The following is a 23,375-nucleotide window of genomic DNA, read 5'->3' on the forward strand; positions in this document are numbered from 1 at the left end:
AATAGAGATTCTATTGAGTGTGTATCATAAGCTCTTTGGGCCTTTCCAAGCCCAAGGTGAGTCCCTTGCAGCATAGAGCAGCAGGCGAGATCTTGGGCTGAAGCCAAAAAGACCTGAATTGAAAACCCGACTCCATTGTTAGTAGCTGGGGGATCCCAGGCAAGTGTACTGGACTCATCCACACTTCCTTTTCTTCACCTGTAAAATGCAAACAATAACAGCACTCACCTCCACAGGTTGGTTATGAGGAATCCTTGAAAGCAGGCCACCTGGGAGTTCTCAGAACCTTAGCTTGTGACGTTGGGTAGTGGACAGGAAATGGGCAAATGGAGTCTGGACTTTGGTCTCTCTCATTCACTCAAGTAATATTTCTTAAGCGCCCTCAACATGCTAGACACTGAGCTGGTCATAGGCTTGCAGGCAGGGTTCCAGCCCTTGGAGCAGACAGTCCTTGAGTTCAGCTGACTGTCTCCCACATTGATCACACTAATACATGATAGGAGAGTCTAAGTGCAATGGAAGAAAAGCCCAGGGTGTGATGAGATCATAACATGGGGCCTTCCTGGGATTGAGGCGTCAGCTCGACCTCTCTGTATGCCAAGACCCGAAGGAGGAGGGCACTAAGTGGAGGAAACAGGATGTGCCAAGACCCTGAAGAGGGAAAAGAGCATGGGGACAGCTCCTGTGGCTGTGAGGGGGACGTCGGCAGTAGCAGGGCAGAGCAGGGCAGTGGCAAGGATCTCGAGGTTTTTCTGGAGCACAGTGTGAGGCAGTTGGAGGGCTTTAATCAGGAATCCCATGCTGCTCTGGCTGCAAGGTGGAGACTGGGCTGGCGGGGCAAGGAGCAAGGAGAGGAAGTGGGGAGCCCCTTTAGGCCATTGCAGTGGCCCAGGGTGAAGAGGGTGTCTTCACATCTAGAGGTAGATGAAATTGGAGTTAGAATGGATAAATATGGAAGTGGGACTGAGGTGAAGAAGGAGGGCCCTGTGTGAACTCCAGCTTTCTCTGCAGCTGGGACACTGGGGACATGGACACTGGCAAGGAAGGATCAGAAGTCTTGTTTGGGGGGAATTCCCTGGCTGTCCAGTGGTTAGGACTCAGCACTTTTCATTGCAATGGCCCGGGTTCAATCCCTGGTCGGCGAACTAAGATTCCACAAGAGCCATGCAGCAAGGCCAAAAAAAAAAAAAAGAGTCCTGTTTTAAGGACAAGATATCTTTTAGGAATAATCCTATAGACCAGTGGTTTATGGCTGTACAGTGAGATCCCAGTTTAAGCAAAACTGATGCCTTTAGCACTATACTTCTGTCTGTGATACATTATGAGTTAATTTTTGTATGTAGTGTGAGGTAAGATTGAAGTTCATTGTTTTCCATAGGTATATGCAGTTGTTCCATGCTGTTCGCTTCCCCCTTTGAATTGCTTTGGTGCTTTTGTCAAAAATCAGTTGACTATTTGAGACAGAAAGTGTGAGTCTATTTCCGAACTCTCTGTTCTGTTCATTAATCAATATGCCTCCCCTTAAGCTAAGCCACACTGTTTTGATTACTGTAGCTTTACAGTAAGTCTTGAAATCAAGTAGTACTCCAACTTTGTTCTTTTTTAAAATTGTTTTCGTTACTGTAGATCCTTTGCATTTCCATGTAAATTTTAGAATCAACTTGTCAATTTCTACCAAAAACAGTGACTTATCACAGTCATGGTTTGGGATTGCACTGAATCTGTAGACCAGTTTGTGGAGAATCACCATCTTCCAATCCATGAACATGGCGTATCTCTCTGTTTATTTAGGTCTTCTCTAATGTCCATTAAACTTGCTCTTTTCAGGCCTTTCCTAGTCCAGTGAAATGACTCCTGTCCAGGTCACAGGGACCTACCTGTTGCTGAAGGCAGAAGTCAGTTCTCAGCTTCACCTTCCTAGGGCTGGTGGCCACAGTTGACACTTTCCCTCCTTAGAACAATCTCCTCACTTGGTTTCCAGGGCACCACACACTCCTAGGTTTCTTCCCACCCCATCATCATCTCCTTTGTGTCTTCCTCCTCCTCACACTGATCTTTTAAGAATGACCTGCCATAAGACTCAGACCTTCATCCCCTATCTACATTCACCCCCTTGGCTTCCAGTCTTGTGACTTTAAAATTTTTTCCAGGGGATTCCCTGGCAGTCCAATGGTTAGGACTCCATGCTTCCACTGCCCTGGCCCGGGTTCAATCCCTGGTCAGAGAGCTAAGATCCCGCAAGCCGCATGGTGAGGCAAAAAAAAAAAAAATCATCTACATCCTAGATATCTACCCAAAAGCACTGAAAGCAGGCAGTTGAACAAATACTTGTAAATAAATGTTCATTACTGCTGCACTATTCATAATACCCAAAAGGTTGGAACAGTCCAAATATCCATGGACAGATGAATGGATAAACAAACTGTGCTGTATACATTCAATGACTATTTAGCCATGAAATGAAGCGAAGTCCTATTATGTGCTACAGTCTGGATTAACCTTGAAAACATGCTAAGCAAATGAAGTCAGACACAAAAAGCGGCATATTGTATGAGTCTGTATATTTCAAATGTCTGAAATAGGCAAATCCATAGAGACAGAAAGCAGATTGCTAGGGGCTGGGGGTAAGAGGAGAGTAACTGCTTAATGGGTACAGGGTTTTATTTGGCAGATGATGAAAATATTTTGGAACTAGTTAGAGATGATGCTTACACACTGTTGTACTAAATAGGACTAAATCATTCATCTTTGTTTAATTTTATATGAATCTCACATTAATTTTTTTTTAATTTTATTATTTATTTATTTATTTTGGCTGTGCCAGGTCTTAGTTGCGGCATGCGGGATCTTTTTTTAGTTGCAGCCTGCAGACTTATTTGCGGCATGTGGGATCTTTTTTTAGTTGCGGCATGCTGGCTTCTTAGTTGTGGCATGTGGGCTTCTTAGTTGCGGCATGCATGCGGGATCTAGTTCCCCCACTGGGGATCGAATCCGGGCCCCCTGCATTGGGAGCGTGGAGTCTTACCCACTGGACCACCAGGGAAGTCCCTCACTTTAATTTTTTAAAAATCTACATGCTAATGATTTCCAAATGTTTATCTCCTGTCTGGACCTGGAGCTCCAGAAAAGTGCCTCTCAGATACCACCATTTGGATATTTAATAGGAGTTAAAATGTTCAGTTCCATCATGTCCCTCTTTTGCTCAAAACCCTCCAATGGCTCCCATCTCACCAAGAATAAAAGGCAAAGACCATCACGAGAATGAGAAGACAAGCCACAGACTGGGAGGAAATATTTGAAAAGTCATCTGATAAAAGATTGTTATCCAAATATACAAAGAACTCTTAAAACTCCACAATAAGAAAATGAACAACCCAATTAAAAAACAAAGACCTGAACAGACACCTCACCAAAGAGGATACACAGATGGGAAATAAGCACATGAAAAGATGTTCAATATCATATGTCATCAAGGAATTGCAAATTAAAACAACAGTGAGATACCACTACACACCTATTAGAATGGGAGAAATCCAAAACTCTGAAAATACCAAATGCTGGTGAGGATGTGGAGCAACAGGAACTATCATTCATTGCTGGTGGGAATGCAAAGTGGTTCAGCCACTGTGGAAGATAGTTTGGCCGTTTCTTACAAAACTAAACATACTCTTACCATATGAACCAGCAATCATGCTCCTTGGTACTTACTGCAAGGAGTTGAAAACATGTCCACACAAAAACCTGTACCTGGATGTTTCTAGCAAGCTTTTTTTTTTTTTTTGGCACGTCATGGGGCATGCGGGATCTTAGTTCCCCAACCAGGAATTGAACCCGTGCCCCCTGCAGTGTAAGCGTGGAGTCTTAACCACTGGACCACCAGGGAAGTCCCTCAGCAGCTTTATTCTTAATTGTCAAAACTTTGGAAGCAACCACGCTGTCCTTCAGTAGATGAGTGGATAAATAAAGTGTGATACGTCCAGACAATGGAATATTAGCACTCAAAAGAAATGAGCTGTCAAGCCATGAAAAGACATAGAAGACCCTTAAATGCATATTACTGAGTAAAAGAAGCCCATCTGAAAAGGCTTATGTTTGTTCTGCATGATTCCAACTATATGACATTCTGGAAAAGGCAAAATTATATAGACAGTAAAAGGATCAGTGGTTTCCAGGGATTTTAGGGGAAGGAGGGATGAATAGGCAGAGCCCAGAGGATTTTTACAGCCGTCTGTCTACTCTGTATGATACCACAATGGTGGATGCTTGTCATTATACATTTGTCCAAACCCCTAGAATGTACACCACCCAGAGTGAACCCTAATGTAAATTGTGGATGCTGGGTGATGATGATGCTTCCATTTAGGTTTATCAGTGGTAACAAAGGCGCCACTGATGGGGGGGGTGCTTTGATGGGGGGATGCTGTCCATTTGTGGGGGCAGGGAGCGTATGGGAACACTCTGTGCCTTTTGCTCAATATTGCTGTAAACCTAAAACTGCTCTAAAAGATAAAGTTTATTTTTTTAAATTAATTTATTTATGGCTGCATTGGGTCTTCGTTGCTGCGTTAGGGCTTTCTCTAGCGGCAAGCGGGGCTACTCTCTGTTGTGGTGCGCAGGCTTCTCATTGCGGTGGCTTCTCTTGTTGCGGAGAACAGGCTTTAGGCGCACAGGCTTCAGTAGTTGTGGCTCACGGGCTCTAGAGCGCAGCTCAGTAGTTATACCACACGGGCTTAGTTGCTCCGCGGCATGTGGGATCTTCCCAGACCAGGACTTGAACCCATGTCCCCTGCATTGATAGGTAGATTCTTAACCCCTGTGCCACCAGGGAAGTCCAAGATAAAGTTTATTTTTTAAGTGTAAACACATTTAAAAGACCAAAGTCGGTCATCACAGGGACCTGTAGGCCATTTGTCCCCTCCCTGACTGCATCTCCTATTGCCCTTCTCCTGGCTCATTCCCCTCCCACCACTGGCCTCCTCACTCGCTATTCTTCAAACCTGGCACATTCCTGCCCCAGAGTTTTTGCCCATGTGCTCCCAACCCATGCATGGCTCAGTCTCCCAGAGGATCCCGGTAATGTTACAGATGCCTCCACCTTGCATTCCCAGTTGTTTTTTCTCCACGGTACTCATCCCCCATGCTGGAGCGTAAACTTTGTGTCTGTCTCCACCACCCATGCATCCCAGCACCTAGCACAGTGCCAAATGCCTGGTGCACGGAAGAGAGAATGAAGGAGTACTCCCAGGTGACTCCTTGCTGCCGCTCCTCACACGGAATCCCGGTTTACGAGATGCTTCCTGAGGCATCAGTATTACACTCCCGGCTTCTCAGATGCCAGTGGGGAGAATGACTCGAGCCCTGGACTGAAGTTACAGCTTTATGCTCCGCCCCTCATCTCCTGTGTCCAGGTCCCAGTCACCCTCCCCATCTGCTGCCTGGCACAATGATAGCTGCCCCTCCCGCCTTCCCCGGTGGGAAGGAGAGTGCCAGGTGTGGAGGGAAGGGTGGGAATGCAAAGAGGTGTATAAAAGTCCAGATGTTTGCAGCATCACTCCTCACGCGGTGAAAATACAATTCCCAGTTGGTCTTAGCAGTCTCAGAGTCTGTGCATTCACGTCTACATCCTCTGGTATCTGCTGCCTTATTAGGCAGGAGTCTCTCACGTGGCTCAGAGGATGTGTCAGGGTTCTCTAGAATCAATATGATGTTGGATGTACATATATATACATCCTATTGATTCTGTTTCTCTGGAGAAATGGAATATATATACATATATAGAGAAAGAGAACACACACACACGTATATATATTTATATTTATACAGATAAAGAGAGAAAGATGTTTATTTTAAGGAATTGGCTCACATGACTGTAGGGGCTGGCAAGTCCGAAGTCTAATCTGTAGGGCAGGCCAGTAGCTGGAAATTCAGGGAAGAGAGGATGTCGCAGTGTTGAGTCTGAATTCCACAGGGCAGCAGGCTGGAAACTCAGGCAGGGTTTCTGTACTACAGTCCTGAGAATTTCTTCATTGGGAATCCTCATTCTTTGCTCTTATGTCGGATTGGATGAGGCCTATCCACATGAAGGAGGGTCACCAGCTTGACTCAACATCCTCAGTATGATTTAAACATTAATCACATCTATGAAAATCTCCACAGCAACATCTAAGCTGGTGTTCGACCAAACAGCTAAGCACCATGTGTCAAACTGACACCTAAAATGAACCATTGCAGAGAAAATGAACTTCTCTTTTTTGACTCAACGTCAAGGGCTTGAAATAAAATGCTCACGCATGTCCAGCAGGTAAAAACGTGAAATGCATCCTCTTCAGTTGCCACAGTAAAGTGAGTACTTTTTGAGTAATCTCTTCAGATCTTCCTTAGGCATGAAACTGCTTATTTATTAACCAAACATATATTTATTCCTCAAACATGACCTCCTGCCCTGAAAAATGGGCATCACAAGAAAACGATTTCCCCAAATCAAGCAGTGAGATGCGTTGTGCAGAGAACAAGAAGCCATCCTTCCAAATTATAAACCCAGGGCAATAGATTTCTTTTAGCCGGAAGCCCAGGTTTTAACTCAGCTCAGCAAATGATCAGCATATCGTGTTACACTTGCACTAAATCATGTCACTTCCTGCAACTACAGGGCAAAACCTAACTCCCCACGTTTGTCATAATTCGATAGGTTTTTTTATTCTAACTATAAATATGTCTAAATATGTTTTATTTTAGGTTGAGGTTTATTAAGCTCTTCTAAAACACTAGTTCGGAATTATTACACTTTGGCCCTCCATCAAGAATAATCACAATACATTTTTCACACACACATATACATATATAAGCCAAACATATGATTTGGGCTAGGCTTGATATATTTAGGCATTTCACCAAGGAGGATATCCAGATGGCAAATAGTGCGCGAAAAGATGTTTAGTGTCATTAGCCATTAAGGAAATGTAAATTAAGACCACAATGAGAAATCACTACACATCTATCAGAATGGCTAAAATAAGAATTAGTGGGCTTCCTGGTGGCGCAGTGGTTAAGAATCCGCCTGCCAATGCAGGGTACACGGGTTCGAGCCCTGGTCCGGGAAGATCCCACATGCTGCAGAGCAACTAAGCCCGTGTGCCACAACTACTGAGCCTGTGCTCTAGAGCCCGTGAGCCACAACTACTGAGCCCACGTGCCACAACTACTGAAGCCCACGCGCCTAGAGCCCATGCTCTGCAACGAGAGAAGCCACCGCAATGAAAAGCCCACGCACCGCAACAAAGAGTAGCCCCCACTCGCCACAGCTAGAGAAAGCCTGCTCAGCAAGGAAGACCCAAAGCAGCCAAAAAAATAAATAAATAAAAATAATAAAGTTCCCTTTAAAAAAAAAAAGAAGAATTAGTGACAACATCGAATGCTGGCGAGGATGTGGAGAAACTGGAATACACTGGAATACTAGTGGAATAATACATTGCAGGTGGGGATGTAAAATGGTACAGCCACTCTGGAAAACAGTTTGGCAGCCTCAGAAGAAACTAAACAGACCACTATCATATGACCCAGTAACTGTACTCCTAGGTCTTAATCCCAGAGAAATAAAAATGAATGTTCACGCAAAACCTGTGCATGAATATTCATAGCAGCTTTATCTGTAATAGCCAAAAACTGGGATCAACCCAGGCGTCCTTCACACAGGTGACTCAGTAAACAGACTGTGGTCCATCTGTACCGTGGACAACTCCTCAGCAATTACAGAGAATGAGCTATTGATTCATTGGACAACCTGAATGAAGTAATGTCAGGGAATCCTGAATGAAGTAATGTCAGGGAATTATGCAGTCACGCTGAGAGAGAGAGAAAGCCATACTGTATGATTCCATTTATGTAACATTTTTGAAATGGCAACATTTTGGAGATGCAGGACAGATTAGCAGTTGCCAGAGGAGGTGTGTGTGCGGTTATAAAAAGGCAGCACTAGGATTCCTTATGGTCTTGAAACTGTTTCATTTCTTGACTGTGGTGGTGGATATGCAAACCCACACAGGTGGTACAATTGAATGGAACCTAAGACACACACAGGCACACACACAAATGAGTACAAGCAAACCTGAGGAAATCTGAATAAGATCAGTGAATTGTATCCATGTCAATATCCTGTTACATCTCAATAAAGCTGGGGGGCAGGGGGGAGTAATGGGAAAAATATGTGTTTCTCTCTCCAGGCTGTGATATTATACTATCATTTTGCAAAAGATTACCACTGGGGACTTGAACAGATATTTGCACACCCATGTTCATAGCAGCGTTATTTACAACAGCCAAGATGTGGAAGCAGCCCAAGTGTCCATCAATCGATGACTGGATAAACAAAATGTAGCCCATCCATACAATGGAACATTATTCAGCATTAAAAAGGAAGGAATTCTGACACATGCTACAACATGGAGAAACCTTGAGGACATCATGCTGAGTGAAATAAGCCAGACACAAAAGAACAAATACTGTATGATTCCACTTATATGAGGTATCAAGAACAGGCAAATTAATAGAGATAGAAAGTGAATAGAGGTTACCAGGGGCTGGGGGAGGGGAAGGGGGATGGGGAGTGAGTGTTTAATAGGGACAGAGTTTCAGTCTGGGAAGATGAAAAAGTTCTGGAGATGGATGGTGGTGATGTTTGCACAACACTGTGGTTGAACTTAATGCCACTAATCTGTACACTTAAAATGGTAAATTTTTGTTATGTGTATTTTACCACATTTTTTTAGGTGTTATTTAAAAATAGCTTTGAGGTATAATTGACATACAATAAACTACACATACTTAAAGGTACAATCTGATAAATTTTGACACATACTGTGAACTGCCAACATGAGATGATGAGCATATGCACCCCCCACAAAGTTTCCTCATGCCCTCTTATACTCCATCCCTCCTGCCTCTCCCCACTCCTCGCTGAATACCAGTCCTGTCCCAAGGCAACCGCTGATCTGTTCCTGTAGATTAGCTTGTATTCTCTAGAAATCTATATAAATGTAATCACTACCACAATTTTTTTAAATGGAAAAAAAATAGTTACCATTGGCGGGGACTGAGAAAGTGTACAAGGAATCTCTCTGTACTATTTTTTCAACTGCACGTGAATCGACAATCTCAATAAAATTTTCCATTTAAAAATGTAAACCAACATGCAGATAACTAGTGGATCCTAATAGTATTGTATGCTTTGGCTACTATAGGAGCCTCTCGTTTCTACTGCAGTGTGTCTCCTTCAAAGATTTTTTTAACATATGTGTGAAGATGTTAAACTTCCATGGGATAGAAATTCACATAAACATATTACCATGAGGTTAAACAAAGCAAAGTTGCAGATCCCTTGCACTCTCTCAGATGTATTTAAGCTTCTATCCAGGGGAGCCAGTGAGAAGCTTAGGATAACATTTACAAGGAAAACGGGCTCCATACAGAAATATAGTCACAGATGTAGAAAACAAACTTATGGTTACCAAGGGGGAAAGGGGAGGGGAGGGATAAATTGGGAGATTGGGATTGACATATACACACTACTATAAAACATAACTAATAAGGACCTACTGTATAGCACAGGAAACTCTACTTAATACTCTGTAATGGCCTATATGGGAAAAGAATCTAAAGAAGAGTGGATTATATGTATATGTATAACTGATTCACTTTGCTGTACACGTGAAACTAACACAACATTGTAAATCAACTATACTCCAATAAAAATTAATTTAAAAAAAGATTCTTGTGTAATGGACTGGGTAGAAATTGTTATGCAATGAACTGAGCAAAAAATTTTATTTTGTTGTTGCTTGAAATATGAAACAAACAAACAAAAAAAATGGGCTCTGTAGCCTGCCGTATTCGTTTGGGCTATTTGGTCTCTCCTGCTCTTGTGTGAGTGTGTGTGTGTGTGTGTGTGTGTGTGTGTGTGTGTGTGTGTGTGAAATCACACTCCTTGTGGCCTTTCTAGGTACTCACACAGCAGGAGCAGCAGTGAGATCTGGTTAGTGCACTCGGTACATGCAGCTTCCCCTCCTTCCCAACCCAATCAGGACAAGGGGACAGTCTAAACTCTAATTGCGTCACCCTCTGTCAATGTCTGGAGGAACAATGCACAATATTCTGCAGTCTGCAGAACTACCCCCAGTTCTACGCCACGAACTGTGTATCACATCTGCTTTTTAACTCCATCTGACTTTCGGTGCTTATATGAATTTGATCAGATGAATAGATGAGCGTGAGAAGATGTGTCCGCTTATCGGTGATCTGGTAAGATATGTTGGGTCCCTTCTCTGTTGTAATCATATCAATACCTCAGTTGCTAGAAGAAAATTAAAAAGAAAGCTGTCCTCCCTTCTGGAAACTACAATCACGTTGGGTAACAAGACAATTCAATAAAAATGACTTAATCCATTACTTGATTTATTTGCACGTACTGTGCACCTCCTCTGCCCTGATGGAGGTTAATTTGCACGTACTGTGCACCTCCTCTGCCCTGATGGAGGTTATGTTCTAGAGAAATAGACAAAGAACATCACCTGTGTGGTGAATCACTGAGGGGGCTTATTCAGAACACAAGCCTAGAGAATTTTCTGGAGGTTCTGAGACCCTCTTGGGTGGAGCTCCAGACTTTTTTTTAGTAAGATGTGCCCAAGGTGAGTCTTACCATTTGGAAAGTCTGTGAACAGCTGAGGAAGCAGTGATTTCAGTGGGGCAGATCCACAGACTCACCGGCTTGCTGATATGAAAGGCCAGGGTGCTTCCAATGAGTAATTCACAACTAGTGTGGCCACGTGATTAATTTAACATGACCATTTTTTAAACTCTAGATTTAAATGTGTGCTAGAAAACACATTTTTAGTGTGTTTATCAGAATCCTCTCGAGGGCCTATCAAGAGGCAGGCCTCTGGGTCCCCACCCACAGAGCATCTAATCAGCAGACCTGGGGCAGGGCCTGAGAACCCTCACTGCTAGCCCGCTCCCAGGTAATGCTGGGCTTGGTGATGAAATCCTCGCACCAGCCCAGTGAGATTCAGGCTAGTGTCATCCTGGTGCCCTTTTCATGGTGAGGCAGCTGAGCCCAGAGGTTAAGATGCTTGTTGCAGCACTATTTACAATAGCCAGGACATGGAAGCAATCTAAATGTCCATCGACAGACGAATGGGTAAAGAAGATGTGGTACATATATACAATGGAATACTACTCAGCCATAAAAAAGAATGAAATAATGCCATTTGCAGCAACATGGATGGACCTTATTTTTTTTTAATTTTTTTTTTATACAGCAGGTTCTTATTAGTCGTCCATTTTATACACATCAGTGTATACATGTCAATCCCAATCTCCCAATTCATCACACCCCCACCCCCCACCGCTTTCCCCCCTTGGTGTCCATACATTTGTTCTCTACATCTGTGTCTCAATTTCTGCCCTGCAAACCAGTTCATCTGTACCATTTCTCTAGGTTCCACATATATGCGTTAATATATGATATTTGTTGTTCTCTTTCTGACTTACTTCACTCTGTATGACAGTCTCTAGATCCATCCACGTCTCTACAAATGACCCAATTTCGTTCCTTTTTATGGCTGAGTAATATTACATTGTATATATGTACTACATCTTCTTTATCCATTCGTCTGTCGATGGGCATCTAGGTTGCTTCCATGACCTGGCTATTGTAAATGGTGCTGCAGTGAACATTGGGGTGCATATATCTTTTTGAATTACAGTTTTCTCTGGGTATATGCCCAGTAGTGGGATTGCTGGGTCATATGGTAGTTCTATTTTTAGTTTTTTAAGGAACCTCCATACTGTTCTCCATAGTGGCTGTATCAATTTATATTCCCACCAACAGTGCAAGAGGGTTCCCTTTTCTCCACACCCTCTCCAGCATTTGTTGTTTGTAGATTTTCTGATGATGCCCATTCTAACTGGTGTGAGGTGATACCTCATTGTAGTTTTGATTTGCATTTCTCTAATAATTAGTGACGTTGAGCAGCTTTTCATGTGCTTCTTGGCCATCTGTATGTCTTCTTTGGAGAAATGTCTATTTAGGTCTTCTGCCCATTTTTGGATTGGGTTGTTTGTTTCTTTAATATTGAGCTGCATGAGCTGTTTATATATTTTGGAGATTAATCCTTTATCCGTTGATTCATTTGCAAATATTTTCTCCCATTTTGAGGGTTGTCTTTTCGTCTTGTTTATGGTTTCCTTTGCTGTGCAAAAGCTTTTAAGTTTAATTAGGTCCCATTTGTTTATTTTTGTTTTTATTTCCATTACTATAGGAGATGGATCAGAAAAGATCTTGCTGTGATTTATGTCAAAGAGTGTTCTTCCTATGTTTTCCTCTAAGAGTTTTATAGTGTCTGGTCTTACATTTAGGTCTCTAATCCATGTTGAGTTTATTTTTGTGTATGGTGTTAGGGAGTGTTCTAATTTCATTCTTTTACATGTAGCTCTCCAGTTTTCCCAGCACCACTTATTGGAGAGACTGTCTTTTCTCCATTGTATATCCTTGCCTCCTTTGTCATAGATTAGTTGACCATAGGTGTGTGGGTTTATCTCTGGGCTTTCTATCTTGTTACATTGACCTATGTTTCTGTTTTTGTGCCAGTACCATATTGTCTTGATTACTGTAGCTTTGTAGTATAGTCTGAAGTCAGGGAGTCTGATTCCTCCAGCTCCGTTTTTTTCCCTCAAGACTGCTTTGGCTTTTCGGGGTCTTTTGTGTCTCCATACAAATTTTAAGATTTTTTGTTCTAGCTCCATAAAAAATGCCAGTGATAATTTGATAGGGCTTGCATTGAATCTATAGATTGCTTTGGGTAGAATAGTCATTTTCACAGTATTGATTCTTCCAATCGAAGAACATAGTATATCTCTCCATCTGTTGGTATCATCTTTAATTTGTTTCATCAGTGTCTTATAGTTTTCTGCATACAGCTCTTTTGTCTCCCTAGGTAGGTTTATTCCTAGGTATTTTATTCTTTTTGTTGCAATGGTAAATGGGAGTGTTTCCTTAATTTCTCTTTCAGATTTTTCATCATTAGTGTATAGGAATGCAAGAGATTTCTGTGCATTAATTTTGTATCCTGCAACTTTACCAAATTCATTGATTAGCTCTAGTAGTTTTCTGGTGGCATCTTTAGGATTCTCTATGTATAGTATCATGTCATCTGCAAACAGTGACAGTTTTACTTCTTGTTTTCCAATTTGTATTACTTTTATTTCTTTTTCTTCTCTGATTGCCGTGGCTAGGACTTCCAAAACTATGTTGAATAATAGTGGTGAGAGTGGACATCCTTGTCTTGTTCCTGATCTTAGAGGAAATGCTTTCAGTTTTTCACCATTGAGAATGATGTTTGCTGTGGGTTTGTCATACATGGCCTTTATTATGTTGAGGTAGATTCCCTCTATGCCCACTTTCTTGAGAGTTTTTATCATAAATGGGTGTTGAATTTTGTCAAAAGCTTTTTCTGCATCTATTGAGATGATCATATGGTTTTTATTCTTCAATTTGTTAATATGGTGTATCATATTGATTGATTTGCATATATTGAAGAATCCTTGCATCCCTGGGATAAATCCCACTTGATCGTGGTGTATGATCCTTTTAATGTGTTGTTGGATTCTGTTTGCTAGTATTTTGTTGAGGATTTTTGCATCTATATTCATGAGTGATATTGGTCTGTAATTTTCTTTTTTTGTAGTATCTTTGTCTGGTTTTGGTATTAGGGTGATGGTGGCCTCATAGAATGAGTTTGGGAGTGTTCCTCTGCAATTTTTTGGAAGAGTTTGAGAAGGCTGGGTGTTAGCTCTTCTCTAAATGTTTGATAGAATTCACCTGTGAAGCCATTTGGTCCTGGACTTTTGTTTGTTGGAAGATTTTTAATCACAGTTTCAATTTCATTACTTGTGATTGGTCTGTTCATATTTTCTATTTCTTCCTGGTTCAGTCTTGGGAGGTTATACCTTCCTAAAAATTTGTCCATTTCTTCCAGGTTGTCCATTTTATTGGCATAGAGTTGCTTGTAGTAGTCTCTTAGGATGCTTTGTATTTCTGCGGTGTGTGTTGTAACTTCTCCTTTTTCATTTCTAATTTTATTGATTTGAGTCCTCCCCCTCTTTTTCTTGATGAGTCTGGCTAATGGTTTATCAATTTTGTTTATCTTCTTAAAGAACCAGGTTTTAGCAAACCAGGCTTTGCTATTGTTTTCTTTGTTTCTATTTCATTTATTTCTGCTCTGATCTTTATGATTTCTTTCCTTCTGCTAACTTTCGGTTTTGTTTGTTCTTCTTTCTCTAGTTCCTCTAGGTGTAAGGTTAGATTGTTTATTTGAGATTTTTCTTGTTTCTCGAGGTAGGCCTGTATAGCTATAAACTTCCCTCTTAGAACTGCTTTTGCTGCATCCCATAGGTTTTTTTTTTTTGGATGTTCAGTACAGAACATTTTATTTTTCTCACCCATTTGAGAGTAAGTTGCTGAACAGATGCCCTATTACCCATGGATTCTTTATTGTGTGTTACCTACAAACAAGAACATCTTCCTGTGTAACCACAATACATCCATCACATCAAGAAATTAACAGTGATACTTAACCATGATACTACCATTTTAATTCTTAGGCTCCTTTTACATTTTACACATTTTCCCCACAATATCCTTTATAACAAAAAAATTCCCAAAGGCTGTGGACAATGCCACCTTACTGATTTTCTAAATAGGACATTTTTGCTTTTTATACCAGTCTTTTGTCAAATTATGCTGCCCTCCTACTCTACATTAAATCTTAAATATGCCTTATTCTCTTATTCCTAATGATATGAATTTTATATAGCTATGAAAATCCATAGGTGGGGATTATTTTAATCCCTTGACTCACTAAATTTAGACCCATTTTCCCAAATAAAAAAAAACAAACAAACAAAAAAAAAAACAAAAAAATTCAGTCCAGAATCACAGGTTTAGTTGTGCTTTCCCCAGCCTCCTTCAGTCTGGAAGAGATTCTCAGTCTTCCCTGACCGCCCTGACACTTTAGAAAATTACAAACCAGCTACTTTGTAATGTGTCCCTCACTTTGACTTCATTGGATGTTTCCTCTTGATTAGATTCAGATTGTGATCCCATAGGTTTTGGATCGTCGTGTTTTCATTGTCATTTGTCTCTAGGTATTTTTTGATTTCCTCTTTGATTTCTTCAGTGATCACTTGGTTATTTAGTAACGTATTGTTTAGCCTCCATGTGTTTGTGTTTTTTACGTTTTTTTCCCTGTAATTGATTTCTAATCTCATAGCGTTGTGGTCAGAAAAGATGCTTGATATGACTTCAATTTTCTTAAATTTACTGAGGCTTGATTTGTGACCCAAGATGTGATCTATCCTGGAGGATGTCCCGTGCGCACTTGAGAAGAAAGTGTAATCTGCTGTTTTTGGACGGAATGTCCTATAAATATCAATTAAATCTATCTGGTCTATTGTGTCATTTAAAGCTTGTGTTTCCTTATTAATTTTCTGTTTGGATGATCTGTCCATTGGTGTAAGTGAGGTTTTAAAGTCCCCCACTGTTATTGCGTCACTGTCGATTTCCTCTTTTATAGCTGTTAGCAGTTGCCTTATGTATTGAGGTGCTCCTATGTTGGGTGCATATATATTTATAATTGTTATATCGTCTTCTTGGATTGATCCCTTGATCATTATGTAGTGTCCTTCCTTGTCTCTTGTAATAGTCTTTATTTTAAAGTCTATTTTATCTGATATGAGTGTTGCTACTCCAGCTTTCTTTGGATTTCCATTTGCATGGAATATCTTTTTCCATTCCCTCACTTTCAGTCTGTATGTGTCCCTAGGTCTGAAGTCGGTCTCTTGTAGACAGCATATATATGGGTCTTGTTTTTGTATCCATTCAGCAAGCCTGTGTCTTTTGGTTGGAGCATTTAATCCATTCATGTTTAAGGTAATTATCGATATGTATATTCCTATTACCATTTTCTTAATTGTTTTGGGTTTGTTTTTGTAGGTCCTTTTCTTCTCTTGTGTTTCCCACTTAGAGAAGTTCCTTTAGCATTTGTTGTAGAGCTGGTTTGGTGGTGCTGAATTCTCTTAGCTTTCGCTTGCCTGTAAAGCTTTTGATTTCTCCATCAAATCTAAATGAGATCCTTGCTGGGTAGAGTAATCTTGGTTGTAGGTTCTTCCCTTTCATCACTTTAAGTATATCATGCCACTCCCTTCTGGCTTGTAGAGTTTCTGCTGAGAAATCAGCTGTTAACCTTATGGGAGTTCCCTTGTATGTTATTTGTCATTTTTCCCTTGCTGCTTTCAATAATTTTTCTTTGTCTTTAATTTTTGCCAATTTGATTACTGTGTGTCTCGGTGTGTTTCTCCTTGGGTTTCTCCTGTATGGGACTCTCTGCGCTTCCTGGACTTGGGTGGCTATTTCCTTTCCCATGTTAGGGAATTTTTCGACTATAATCTCTTCAGGTATTTTCTCGGGTCCTTTCTCTCTCTCTTCTCCTTCTGGGACCCCTATAATGCGAATGTTGTTGCATTTAATGTTGTCCCAGAGGTCTCTTAGGCTGTCTTCATTTCTTTTCATTCTTTTTTCTTTATTCTGTTCCACAGCAGTGAATTCCACCATTCTGTCTTCTAGGCCACTTATCCGTTCTTCTGCCTCAGTTATTCTGCTATTGATTCCTTCTAGTGTATTTTTCACTTCAATCATTGTATTGTTCATCTCTGTTTGTTTGTCCTTTAATTCTTCTAGGTCTTTGTTAAACATTTCTTGCATCTTCTTGATCTTTGCCTCCATTCATTTTCTGAGGTCCTGGAATCATCTTCACTATCATTATTCTGAATTATTTTTCTGGAAAGTTGCCTATCTCCACTTAATTTCGTTGTTTATCTGGGGTTTTATCTTGTTCCTTCATCTGGTACATAGCCCTCTGCCTTTTCATCTTCTCTATCTTTCTGTGAATGTGGTTTTTGTTCCACAGGCTGCAGGATTGTAGTTCTTCTTGCTTCTGCTGTCTGCCCTCTGGTGGATGAGGCTATCTAAGAGGCTTGTGGAAGTTTCCTGATGGGAGGGACTGGTGGTGGGTAGAGCTGGTTGTTGCTCTGGTGGGCAGAGCTCAGTAAAACTTTAAACCGCTTGTCTGCTGATGTGTGGGGCTGGGTCCCCTCCCTGTTGGTTGTTTGGCCTGAGGCGACCCAACACTGGAGCCTACCCAGGCTCTTTGGTGGGGCTAATAGCAGACTCTGGGAGGGCTCACGCCAAGGAGTACTTCCCAGAACTTCTGCTGCCAGTGTCCTTGTCCTCACGGTGAGACAAGAGCCACCCCTTGCCTCTGCAGGAGACCCTCCAACATTAGCAGGTAGGTCTGGTTCTGTCTCTATGGGGTCACTGCTCCTTCCCCTGGGTCCCGATGCGCACACTACTTTGTGTGTGCCCTCCAAGAATGGAGTCTGTTTCCCCCAGTCCTGTCGAAGTCCTGCAATCAAATCCCGCTAGCCTTCAAAGTCTGATTCTCTAGGAATTCCTCCTCCCGTTGCCGGACGCCCAGGTTCGGAAGCCTGATGTGGGGCTCAGAACCTTCACTCCAGTGTGTGGACTTCTGTGGTATAAGTGTTCTCCAGTTTGTGGGTCACCCACCCAGCAGTTATGGGATTTGATTTTATTGTGATTGCGCCCCTCCTACCGTTTCATTGTGGTTTCTCCTTTGTCTTTGGATGTGGGGTATCTTTTCTGGTGAGTTCCAGTGTCTTCCTGTCGATGATTGTTCAGCAGTTAGTTGTGATTCCAGTGTTCTCACAAGAGGGAGTGAGAGCACGTCCTTCTACTCCACCATCTTGAACCAGTCTGGATGGACCTTATTATACTAAGTGAAGTAAGTCATACAGAGAAAGACAAATTATCATGTGATATCACTTATATGTGGAATCTAAAAAAGTGATACAAGTGAACTTATTTACAAAACAGAAACAGACTCACAGATAGAGAAAACAAACTTATCGTTACCAAAGGGGAAAGGTGAGGGGAAGGGATAAATTAGGAGGTTGGGATTGACATATACACTACTATCTATAAAATAATCAACAAAGACCTATTGTATAGCACAGGGAACTCAATACTCTGTAATAACCTATATGGGAAAAGAATCTGAAAAAAGAATAGATGTTATGTATATGTATAATGGAATCACTTTGCTGTACACCTGAAACTAACACAACATTGTAAATCAACTATACTCCAGTAAAAAATAAAAATTCAAAAAGAACAAAAGCTTGTTGTGGGTCAAACGTCTGGGTAGGGGGTGGGGGTTTGGGGAGGTGGGAGGTGGCTGGCCCTCTCTAAGCACAGCTCTGGGCGGGTCCCTAGGGGGAGCTGTGATCCAGGAAGGCAGACGCTTACACCCTTTGGGACTGAGTGCATGTATAAATACTACCTGTTTACTTTAAATAAACCCTTGAGCGGCTCAGAACGAGGCCCTGACTTTGTAAAGTGGCCCACAAGGCTCTGCCTACCCCCCCGCCCCTTCCCCCTGCAAATCTTCCTCTACCTGCTTGGAAATAGCAGCCGTGCCCACCCAACTGCAGGTCCCATTTTGTCCTTTTCTAGTCTCCCAGCCTTTGCCCACGATTCCTCAGCTTGATGCTCTCTCTCTGCCTCTCTCCTTGGCTTCCCTACACAAGGACTTGGCTTAGATTTAACTTCTGTCCCTGCCTGAGACTGGTTAGACACCCTTCCTCAGTTGGGAGGAATAGGGACACTTAGGAGGGAATCCTTTTTCAGAGGTGTTGAAAGGATGAGCTTAGCAAGCCAAAGGGTGTGTGCTAAAGGTAGCTGCCGTTAAAGTACCAGAAATTAATGTTAGCAACAATAGCTAACAACACTTGCGTAGCACTTCCTGGGCGCCAGCTGCTATTCTAAACTGCGAATATGTAAATTAAAATGTAGTAGAAGTGCAAATTGGTACAACCATTTTGGAAGACCGTTTGGCAGTTTCTTACAAAACTAATCATACTCTTATCATCCAGCAATTGTGCTCTTAGGTATTTACCCAAATGCATTAAAAACTTAGGTCCATGCAGAAATCTGCACATGAATGTTTCTAGCTGCTTTATTCGTAATTGCCAAAACTTGGAAGCAACCAAGATGTCCCTCAATAAACGAAAGGATAAACAAACTGTGGTAAATCCAGACAATGGAATATTAGCACTAAAGAATAATAAGATCAAGCCACAAAAAGTCATGGGGGAAACTTAAGTGTGTATTTCTGAGTGAAAGAAGCCAATCTATAATGGCTACATACTGTGTGATTCTAACTATATGACATTCTGGAAAAGGCAAAACCGGAGACAGTAAAAGGAGACCTCCCCCCTCCCTGGGGTTTGGGGGGAAGGGTGGGAGGAAGAGGGAGAACACAAAGGACTCTTAGGGCAGTGAAACCATTCTGTGTGATGTAGTAATGATGGATACATGTCATTAGACATTTGTCCAAACCCGTAGACTGTGCAGCATAGGGTGATCCCTAATATAAACTGTGTACTCTGGGTGATGATGATGTGTCAGTGTAGGTGCAGCAATTGCAACAAATATACCACTCTGGTGGGGGACGTCGACAGTGGGGGAGGCTATGCATGTGGCGGGGAGGACCAGGGCTACAGGGGACATCTCTGCACTTTCTGCTCAATTTTACTGTGAACCTACAACTGCCCTAAAAAATAAAGCCTATTAAAAAAGTAGAATATACAACAGCATGAGTGAACCCTAATGTAAACCATGGACTTTAGTTAATAGTAATGTATCCATATTGATTCAGTTGTAAACCAATTTCAATTGTAACAAATGTTTCACATTAATGCAAGATGTTAATAATTAGGGAAACTGGAAACTATGGGGCCGGAGGGCTGATGGGGAGAGGAGATACATGGGAACTTCGTACTATTTGCTCAATTTTTTGTAAACCTAAAACTGCTCTAAAAAATAAAGTCTGTTCATTTAAAAACTGTATGTCCGTATCCATATATGTACCTGACCCTCACCACACCCTTTGCTGCATCTCCTACCATTGCCCCCACATGGTAGTTGGAACTGAGGCACAGAGGGGGTTAATAATCTACCCAAGGTCACCACTGTCCTGGCAGAGCTGGCCTAGTCACAGCCAGGCAGGTGGACTCTGGTGGTCGTGCCCTTAACCACTGCTGCCAGTGATGGGCGCAAAGGAAAATGCAGAGCTAGAGATAGGGGTGAGAGTTGGCTGCCTGCAGGTGATACACAGAGCCATAGAGGGGAGGGGAACCCTAGGTGACCATTGTCACCTGTGCTCAGTTGTCTGTGACAAACAGTGCCTGAGTTGGTTTATTTAGAAGATCTCATCTCACCTCTGTAGTCAGGGTTCCCCTGGAGAAACAGAACCAACAGGATGTGTATGTGGATAGAAAGAGATTTGCTGTGGACTGAATTGTGTTCCCCAAAATTCGTATGTTGAAACTCTTACCCCTAATGTGACTGTATTTGGAGATGGGCCTGTAAGGAGGTAATTAAGTTTAAATGCAGTCATAAGGGTGGGGCTCTGACATGATAGGATTAGTCTCCTTATAAGAACAGACACCAGAGAACAATCTTAACCTGTCTCTCTGCGTCTCCATCTCCATCTCTATCTCTGCCATGTGAGCATACAGCAAGAAGGTGGCTGTCTATAAGCCAGGAAGAGAGCCCTCACTAGAAACTCAGTTGTCTGGCACCTCGATCTTGGGACTTCCCAGCATCCAGGACTGTGAAAAAAATTTTTTTTCTGGGAATTCTCTGGCGGCACTTTCACTGCTGGGGGCCCAGGTTTAGTCCCTGGTCAGGGAACTAAAATCCCACAAGCTGTGTGGCGCAGCCAAAAAGAAAAAGAAAAAGAAAAAGAGGTCACCTAGTTTATGGTGAGTTGGTATGACAGCATGAGCAGACTCATTCAAGATTGATTTTAAGGAACTGGCTCAGGTGATTAAGAAGACTGGAAAGTTCGGAATCTGCAGGGTGGGCCGGCAGGCTGGGGACCCAGGAAGAGCTGATACTGCAGTTCCAGCCCAGAGGCTGTCTGCTGGCAGAATTCCCTCTTGCTTGGGGGTGGTGGGGGGGAGTCAGTCTTTTGTTCTGTTCAGGCCTTCAGCTGATTAGAAAAGGCCCACCTGCGTTGTGAAGAGCAATCTGCTTTGCTCAGAGTCTATTGATTTCAATGTGAATCTCATCCAAAAACACCCTCACAGGAACATCCAGAATAGCGTTTGACCAAATGTCTGTGCACCACAGCCCTGCCGAGTTGACACATACAATTAACCATCACATCACCAAAATAGACTAGGAACACGTGGGCACCAGGACATAAGTTTGCTGGACACCTTTGGTGTGGACCTACAGACAGATTCAATCACCATCCTCAGAGCTGGCAGAGCAGCTCTGTTTTCTCTACTTTGCCAGGGTGGAGCTGGCCACAGGGAGTGCAAACTGAAAACATCTACAATGTAGCATTTCACCCCCTTCTGTGGAAGAAAATAAGCAGGAGGTGTGTGTTGGGGTTTGGCCCATGTCAGGGCCTTTTTCTCAAGGGTCTGTTAGAAGATGGTGTCAGGCGGGGGTTCTCGACCTCAGCATCACTGCGGGTTGTCCTGTGCACTGCAGGGACTGTAGGGCGTTGAGCAGCGACCCTGGCATCCATCCATCACTGGTCAGTACCGAAGGCCAGAGCCCAGGCACCCTCCCGGGTGCCGCCTTGGGGCTCAGGCCTTTGTCTGATCTTCCCTGTAGAAGCTCCCTCGTGGCAGGGGGCCCAGTGTCCTGGGTTCCTGGTCTTTCTCTTCTTTTTGCTACTTCTCCGTGACTGAGCACCACGCAGCTGACTGTCCCGCTGTCTGGCGGCCTCTCCAATGATGGTTGGCTTTGTGTGGGCCAGTGACAGGGAGATGGGGCGGGGTTTGCATCCCTCTCCTGTGGGTCCACTCTCCTCCATGTCCACTCTCTAGAACCACCCAGGTCCCCACCATCAGGACCCCATCAAGGGTAGGAAAGGGAGGCAGCAGGCTCAGCACCAGCAGGTCCCTCCAGCCTCCAGGTGGGAGTCCAGGATCGCGGAGGATCCTTCAGAAACATCTGTCTCCTTCCCTCCCCTCCCGTGGGTGTGAGTTCTAGGCTTGGAGCCCCACCACTGACAGATGTCTGTACACTGATTTGGGGACAGAGGCTGGGCCAACCTGGGGGTTGGGGTTGTCTCTACACGGTGGATGTGCAGAACTTAGTCTATGAGACAAATTCAGTTATGAAAATTCAGTGGCTAGTATTTAATGCTGATCTACTATTATAAAGTACTCTCTATTTTTATGACTTCAGAGACTGCTATGTAATAAAGGACACCCCTCCTCCAGTCCAACATCCAGTTCCAACCCCAGAGAGGAGGCAGATTGGCATATTTGTCTGTTCTGTAAGTTTACAGTGTCCAGAATCCTGTTTAAGGTTTTAGGATGCCCTCAATACTTTCTGAAATAAAAATTTTCCTAACTAAAAAAATCCCCCCTCAGGGTTCTGACCACCAAAAAATGTCTCCAGACATGACCAGATGTCCCTGGGAAGTAAAATCATCCCCCACTGAGAAGCACTGATTTAGGGACCTGATTTAGGGTAGCTTCTAAGCATCCTTTTACCTTCTCCTGTTCATAAGAGGATCACGGCCGAAACGATCGTCCCCTAGCCCTGGGGTCTGTGTAGACACACACACGTGGCCAGGGGAGCCTGCAGTGGGGCGTGGATGTGACAAAACCAGGTGGCCGTCCTGCCCGGCCCCCTTCCATCCACCTCCTCTTTCCCTCTCGTGTGCCGTCTCCTCCCTTTCTTCCACTGACCTCATTCTGCAGTGCAAATTAAGCCTGGGAGTGGCATCCGTGAGACTGTGGCAGAACAGGTTGTCCAACTGTGAACTGAAGAAGCGAAACCCATCTCTGCCCAAGCTGGTGTTCCTCCAACATGGCCCACGCATGAGCTCTTGTCACCAGGTGACCCTGGGAAAGGCACGGTGGGGTGGGCCTCAGTGGCGCTGCTTCTCCCGGAGAAGGGTTTCACTGTCCTGGGTTCATCTGGCTCTTACTTCTCCCTGGGGCTGCTTACCAGGTCTTTTAATGACTTTATAAACCCGAGACACACTTCCATGAAGGCAGAAGCAGCCTCTTAAAACTCAGGAGTGGGACTTCCCTGGTGGTCCAGTGGCTAAGACTCTGCCCTCCCAATGCAGGTGGCCCAGGTCCGATCCCTGGTCTGGGAACTAGATCCCACATGCCACAACTAAGAGTTCACATGCCGCAACTAAAGATCCCACATG

At 43.1% G+C, this 23,375-nt stretch overlaps 1 long non-coding RNA gene across 1 annotated transcript; it reads right to left on the minus strand.

Annotated features, from left to right (window-relative positions):
• Window positions 1-83: 83 nt before the first annotated feature.
• LOC309623371 lies at window positions 84-13,988 on the minus strand. The gene is made up of 3 exons (XR_014241341.1): window positions 10,510-13,988; window positions 2,910-10,467; window positions 84-2,864 (listed from the first exon to the last, which is right to left on the minus strand). It is a non-coding gene; the product is annotated as an uncharacterized lncRNA (long non-coding RNA).
• Between the last annotated feature and the right edge of the window lie 9,387 nt (window positions 13,989-23,375).

The sequence above is a fragment of the Balaenoptera borealis genome (assembly GCF_965194805.1).
Source record: "Balaenoptera borealis genome assembly, chromosome: 2".
NCBI classification, from domain to species: Eukaryota; Metazoa; Chordata; class Mammalia; order Artiodactyla; family Balaenopteridae; genus Balaenoptera; species Balaenoptera borealis.